Source organism: Eulemur rufifrons, chromosome 29 (assembly GCF_041146395.1).
Source record: "Eulemur rufifrons isolate Redbay chromosome 29, OSU_ERuf_1, whole genome shotgun sequence".
Taxonomy (NCBI): Eukaryota; Metazoa; Chordata; class Mammalia; order Primates; family Lemuridae; genus Eulemur; species Eulemur rufifrons.
In genome coordinates, this window is record NC_091011.1 from 22,555,234 (window position 1) to 22,562,050 (window position 6,817).

Sequence of the window (6,817 nt, forward strand, 5' to 3'; positions counted from 1 at the left end):
AATACACTGAAAAGTGGTCTCCAATTTCTTACATAAGACAAATACAATAAGAAACTTATTTCCAGTAATCATATTGCTATGTAATCTTAGGATGAACTAGGATAATTTTACTTCTTTGGAGGGAAAACGCACTTTTTAAAATAGCAAATTAGATTGTAGGCCTACTGATTTTATATCCATGGACTTATAAGAGCTTAGCTATAGGACACCTTATCTAACTAAAACCTGGTCCATTTTCTATGCCTTGAAAAATATGTCAAATCATATTGTATTGAATGCTAAGGAGGCAATATGTCTGCATTAGTTAACCTGTTCACTAGTTAGAGCACAGAAATCTTTATGTTTCACATAGCCAGTCCACTCTCATTCTCTATAATAAAGGAATCAGACCATTTGAAATGGTGGGAAACCTAAGAATCACTTACACAGCATTTGCTTGAGCTTCTAAGGTTCATATATTTAAATATGCAGAGGTCTGGTGCTCTTGGAATTGAGTTTAAATAAAATAGGTAAAACACATGGTGAAGACCTGATACAGGAAGAGCTGGACATTTATATCGGTTATTCTTACCAATACTAGAATGTTCCCCTACTTCTCTCTGCCATGCTGTAGTTTGGCCAAGTCACCTCTTAGAAAGAAGCAGGCTTCTTTTATTTGTGGTTCTGTTGAGCACGTTCAGCATTTATTAAGCACTGTATGTACTTGGTCCTACAGGTGCAACGCACTCGAATGTTTCTAGCAGCACAATTCACAATTGCAAAGATGTGGAAACAACCCAAGTGCCCACCAATACATGAGTGGATTAATAAAATGTGGTATATGTATACCATGGAGTACTACTCAGCTATAAGAAACAATGGTGATATAGCACCTCTTGTATTTTCCTGGATAGAGCTGGAACCCATTCTACTAAGTGAAGTATCTCAAGAATGGAAAAATAAGCACCACATGTACTCTCCATCAGATTAGTTTCAATGACCATCATCTAAGAGCACATTTAGGAATAACATTAATCGGGTGTCGGGCAGATGTGGGGCGGGGAGGGAATGAGTGTATACATACATAATGAGTGCGATGTGCATGGTCCAGGGGATGGACACGCTTGAAGCTCTGATTTGCGGGGGGGACAAGGGCAATATAAGTAATGTAAACTTTTGTATCCCCATAATATGCTGAAATAAAAAATAAAAAAAAGATAAAGCAGGCAGGATCTCTGCTCTTTGGGCGGGAAGCCCAGGCGGAGGTGCTGAGCGGGCATGGGTGGGTCGGCATTCCGGCCACGCCGCGGATGTGGCATGCACAGAGTTGGTATAGAATGGACGGCCTCTGCTTGGAATCACAGAAATACATGGGGACTGGAGTGGGCTAAAAAAGTAGACAGGACACAATCCTGCCAGGTCCTAAGTTTTATTCGGAAAAAATTCAGAACCATTGAAGAATTTGGGGCAGAGGAGCGCCACACATGCTCAGATTTGCAGTTTGGTAGGATCCCTCCCAGAGCAGCGAGGAGTTTGGCTGAGGGGGGAGGAAGACTGGGAGCAGGGGGGCCGAGACACGGGTACAGAGAAGGTCACAATGACGTAGATAAGAGCTGAGTGGGGCTTGAACTAAGACAGTGTCTGTGGGGACAAAGGGAGGGCACCTTTTGGCCTGGCACGTGCAACGACTTTTACTAAAAATAGCTTTGGTTGCAAGTTCCAAAGGGAAGTAAGCAAGATAGGAGATGGCAAATGACATGATTTGGGTAAACTCTTTGGAAAATCTCACTAAGAATTTGATGCAGTTCATCTCAGATAATTTGAGGTATGGATGATTCTAAGTAGAAATACAGATGTGTGCTGTCTAGGTAAAGTCAGGCTCTAATAATTACATTGGTAATTATTTGTTACAATGAAGCTACATCTGTGCTCTGGCCACCAACTCAAAACTTTGCTCTGCTATTAGGCTCATGACGTTTTTCACTGGCGGTAAAATTATTTTTTTATAGATACATTCACAAATTCCTATACATTTAACACAGATTTCTTTCCTCCTTCCTTTCTTTCTTTTTTCCTTCCTTCGTTCCTTCCTTCCTTCCCTCCCTCCCTCTCCCCTCCCTTCCCTCTCTCTCTCTTTCTCTCTTTCTAAAGTATTTCTCTTTGGAATGTAGTAACAATTATATTAAAAAGTTTTTATACACACACGAATGCAATGCTAGCCATGTTCTGTGGGTGTTTATTGTGCTGCTGAAAGTTATCAGCCTATTGGAATTTCAATTAATCATCTCAGAAATACCTAGGATCCCACACCAACATGGGTAGGTAAAGAGAACTCCTATAACTACATTCATTCCTTCATTTAACAAGCATCCATTAAGGAAGGGCTCAGCAGCTGGAGGATTTGCTGAATCATTCCCAAAGGAGTCATTGGTGGATGTTCCCTTACTTCCTCATACACCCACCTCCCCCAAAAAACACAGTGGTCCCCAGTGGAGGAAGCTGTTCTTTGGCAGCAGATATATGTATGAGTAGCTACACTCTCCTTGCCCAAACAAGCTGCCGAGTTCTAATCATAAAAATCTACCTTGTATCAGTCACAATCAGCACTATGACATCAAACACTCTTCTCAATCCCAGGAGGAAAATATCAGGTCTTCATACCACCTGTGTCAAAGGCATCGGCAGGCCATGTATAGATATCCTTGACCACTGCAGCTCAGGCACCTGCATCCCATCCCTTAGATTTATGTATGACTTCGGTGGCAGCTTGTCTGATTCCAGACTCACCTACCATAATTGTGCACCAAGTGTCTCCACTTTCTGTCCCTGGGCCTTCTCCACTCCGTGGGAAAGTGCATTGCCCTCAGAGGCAACCCCCAGCCCATGTGGAGTGGGAGCCATTGGACAAAATCGGGGATTGTGCCCCCCTGAGCAGGTCTCACTGGATGACCCCCTGCAGTGCTCAGCCGCTCCATAACATACCCATAGGTTGGCTTCTCCTCACATGTCACCCTCACCTGGATCCGCACTTCTCAAGCCGCTGTATCAAGTCCTCGGCTCAGGCTTTGTTTTTGGAGAAACCCTAGCTAAACCAAAAGCTATGTCTGGCACATAGTAGGTCCTCAACAAATGTAAGCTCTCAACCCCTTCTTCTTCCCATTGTAAAACTGAGGACACTGAGGCCCAGGGGCTCTGAGTAACTTGTCCAAGACCACACAACCTGAGACCCACAAAGATGTCAAATCGAAGCATCTTTCTGGCAGTTTCCATCTCAAAAGCTGCCTTCTGCTCAGTCCTGAGCGAACCAATGAGGACCCCTAGTGGCGGGAAGAGAATGGACATATAGGAACCGCAGGCAGTGCCTTTAAAAAGCCTGACACCACGCAGGAAAGAGGGGCCAGGTTCGTGTCAGCACCCTGATTCTGGGAGACGTTCAGCCTCATACGTCAGCAACAGGCTTCAAACAGGCCCCATCAAGAATGGTCCCCAAACCATGGGAGCTGCTCCAGAAAGTGATGTTTCTCTTTCTTATGGAAGAAAGAGGAGCATCTTTTTCCTAGGTTTCCAGGGAGGTTCTCGCTCTGGATCTCAAAGCTCTCTGTACTGGTTTGAACAACTTCCAACCTCTCCTGCGTCAGTCAATGGTTTTGTCAGTTTCTGAAGTGCGGGAGCCCCTGTCCACCAGATGCAGCCTCAATGAAAGGGTAAAGGCAGGACATACGTCTACATCAAAACGGGGTTCCAACGATAGGGGTTTGGTTGAGGACCCAAACTTCCTTGTGTCAGAGCGTTTTCTCCCCAGACTGGGCACAGAAGCCCACAGGCCCCCTATGGTACAGTGAACCTGAGAAACGGGCATCTCGTTTCTGCTCCTTTCAGAAGCCGGTGCAGCCCACAAGCATTCATTCAAGAGACGCTTGATGGATGTCTTTGTCTTCAGCACGCTCACACCTTTCAGCCCCCACGACGTCAACCATATGCTCCTAACGTGCAACCCGTATCCTATTATAACAAGGTTTCTTTATCATGCATGCTCTGTGGCCAACTGTGTCACACTCTACTTCTGAGAAGCTCGGATATATGGAGCCATTGTTCTGGGCAGACCGGATTAAGAGCTACTGGAGGTTGTGCAGTGTCGAGGAAGCAGATGGAACAGATGGGCACACCATGGCAGAGCACAAACCCATGAGTAGAGCCAACGGGTGCTGAACCGGCCCACACAGGGTGTGGGAGTAAGGAGGCAGAATTTGGCTTCACTAGTCATTTTTCCCAGCTGGTGAAGCCACCTTCTTCTCCTTTACCTGCTCCCTCCCCGAGGGATGGCCTCTGTGTCAGAAGTCCAGGATTCCCCTAAATGCAGGGCAATCCTGTCAATTCCTCCTTCCCTACCTAGGACTGCCTGCTTAGAAGCAAGACTGCTTATAGATAGATAACTTGGGGGAAGCGTAAAACAAAATAAGCGAAGTACAAAGGGCAGATATGAAACAGATTTTTTTCAAGGCTCCAACTGTGGTAGATATTATAAGCAGAACAGATTTCATATGGAAGACATTGACAAGGAATAAACATAGCACCCAGAGCTAGCATTTTCAAGGATTTTCTTCTTTGAACATAAGGGTTTAAAAAAAAATCACATTCTTATCAAACAATGAGCAGCAAAATCTCTCCCCCAAAATGGCAAAGGCAGATAAAACCTAGGTATGGGTTACCTGTATTTGCAGGAACTGTTTCAAAAATCCCATTTCAATTTGCTATGAAAGCATGTGTTGCTCTAGCTTTCTAATCTATGTCGAAAGCTCAAAGGTTAAAGAGACTTGGCTGAATTTGTCTTAAGATATAGCCTTTGTTCTGATTCAATCATTTATTTGAATTTAATATTTTAAAGGACACTTCAAACAGACTTCACAAAGCGCTGTTACCATCCCGGCCATATTTATTATTTAATATTTAACTGGGGAGATTTGTCAAAACCCTTAAGAATTAATGGTTGCAAACTTGTGGAGTTAAAAGGTTTGTGGAGGAAACCATTTGCTAACAACAGGGAGACAATGCCCTCCCCTCCCCCATCCCCGCAGGCTGGCCCATAATGCGAATACACATTTGGGGGTCTAGTGGCATGGTGAGCCCAGCTACCCAGAAAGAGCAGGAAGTGCAATTGCCTTTAAATAAATATTCTAATGTGCTTAACTTCTGAACTGTAAAGCTCAGCTTGCACATCATGAAGGGCGGGTTGTGAGAGCAAAACAAACTGTTATTCCAGGCCTTTTACAAACACACAGGAGAGAGTCCCAGGGCTCAGAAACAATGTAACCAAATTAAAAAGCATCTCTGCCTGAAAGGTCTTAGGACTGGGGGAAAATACTTTTTGACCTTCAGGATCCATGGATGTTGTCTATATTTTTATGATGATAAACATCAAGAAGAAAATGAGAAACCTAAATATCTATATACAGGTGAATGGGTCACATTGTAGAGACAACATATCATATGGTGGTGATTTACTGAATGGTGCATTCAGATATTTCTGTGTCCTGTAGTCCCACAAGACTCTTGGGTGGGTTTTTTCATAGCTCTTGATGTTCTTTACAGTGGCTCAATAATTTTGATTAAGTGCTCCTTCTATGCAAATTCCCATGAAAATAAAAATAGGTGAAGATCTGTCCACTGCAGGACAGGAATGTCATAGGGGACAGTCGGAGAACCGACCACCAGGTTGAGGACTGGAATGCCCATGCTGAAATTTCTGGCAGGAAAAGGATGGACTTTCCTATGAAGGAGGCAAATCACCAGCAGAGCCCTGCGAACACCCCAGTCTGACAAGAGTAGGAGCTGGGGCCAAGGGTGGACCATAAACAAATCTCAGCTTCATGAATGGTACCTCTAAACAGTGCAACTTGTGGGCCATGCTCCTGTGTCTGAGCTTGTATTTGGCCTGCTGGACTGCACAGCCAACCTGCAGCAACTATTAGTATAAATGACACCAATAGAGACCATGATGGCCTTGGGGGACCGCCTCTCACCTCTACTCTGGAGCAGCCATGGCCTCTAGGCAAGAGTGAGCAACACAGCCACCAATGGGTGAGAAAACTACCCCGCCAGTGACTTCAGGAAGTATGAGCGGGACAGACGATGGTGTCATTGCTGCTGCCTGGGCCACTTTTGACTGTATTTCCCACTGTCTCCTCAAGCATCTGGAACCTTTATCTGCCAAAAGTAAAACCACAGAAAATATAAGCTGCTTTAGTTTCTTTTTTGTCTGGAACTAAAATACATGTGAACAGGGATCTATAAAATCACCAACAAAACCTTCATAATACTTTAAGATAAACAAGCATCTGCTCCCACCTGCAAAGGTGAAAATTCCCCAGACACATGAAAAGATTCACTTGACCAAAAGAAGTAGCATAGTTAAATTCCCAAAACAATATAGATTAATGGAAAGAAACTTTAAAATTGTATATTAAGTTGTACTCTGAATTCAGTGTATGTCAGCATTGTATCTCTGCAAAGGAAAAATCTACTTCCAGGAAAGGATGCTTTTAAGTGAAAACCAGGATTTTAAAAAGTAAAAAGGAAAGTTAAGTGGTGAACAGCAGAATAGAGCATGCAGAAAACTGAATCCACGAATCAGAGACCAGCTTTTGAGCTTCTTCCAGAACTCAGTGTTAAAAGATAAATATAAAACCTAGGATATGCAGAAAGATAAATGATACAGGTGATAGATCCACTACACAATATGTGGATGATAAGAAGACAATAAGAAAATAGAAACATGCAGGATACGATTATCTAATATAGAAATAACAACAGAAAGATTCTTGTGATTAAAGAATGCAAG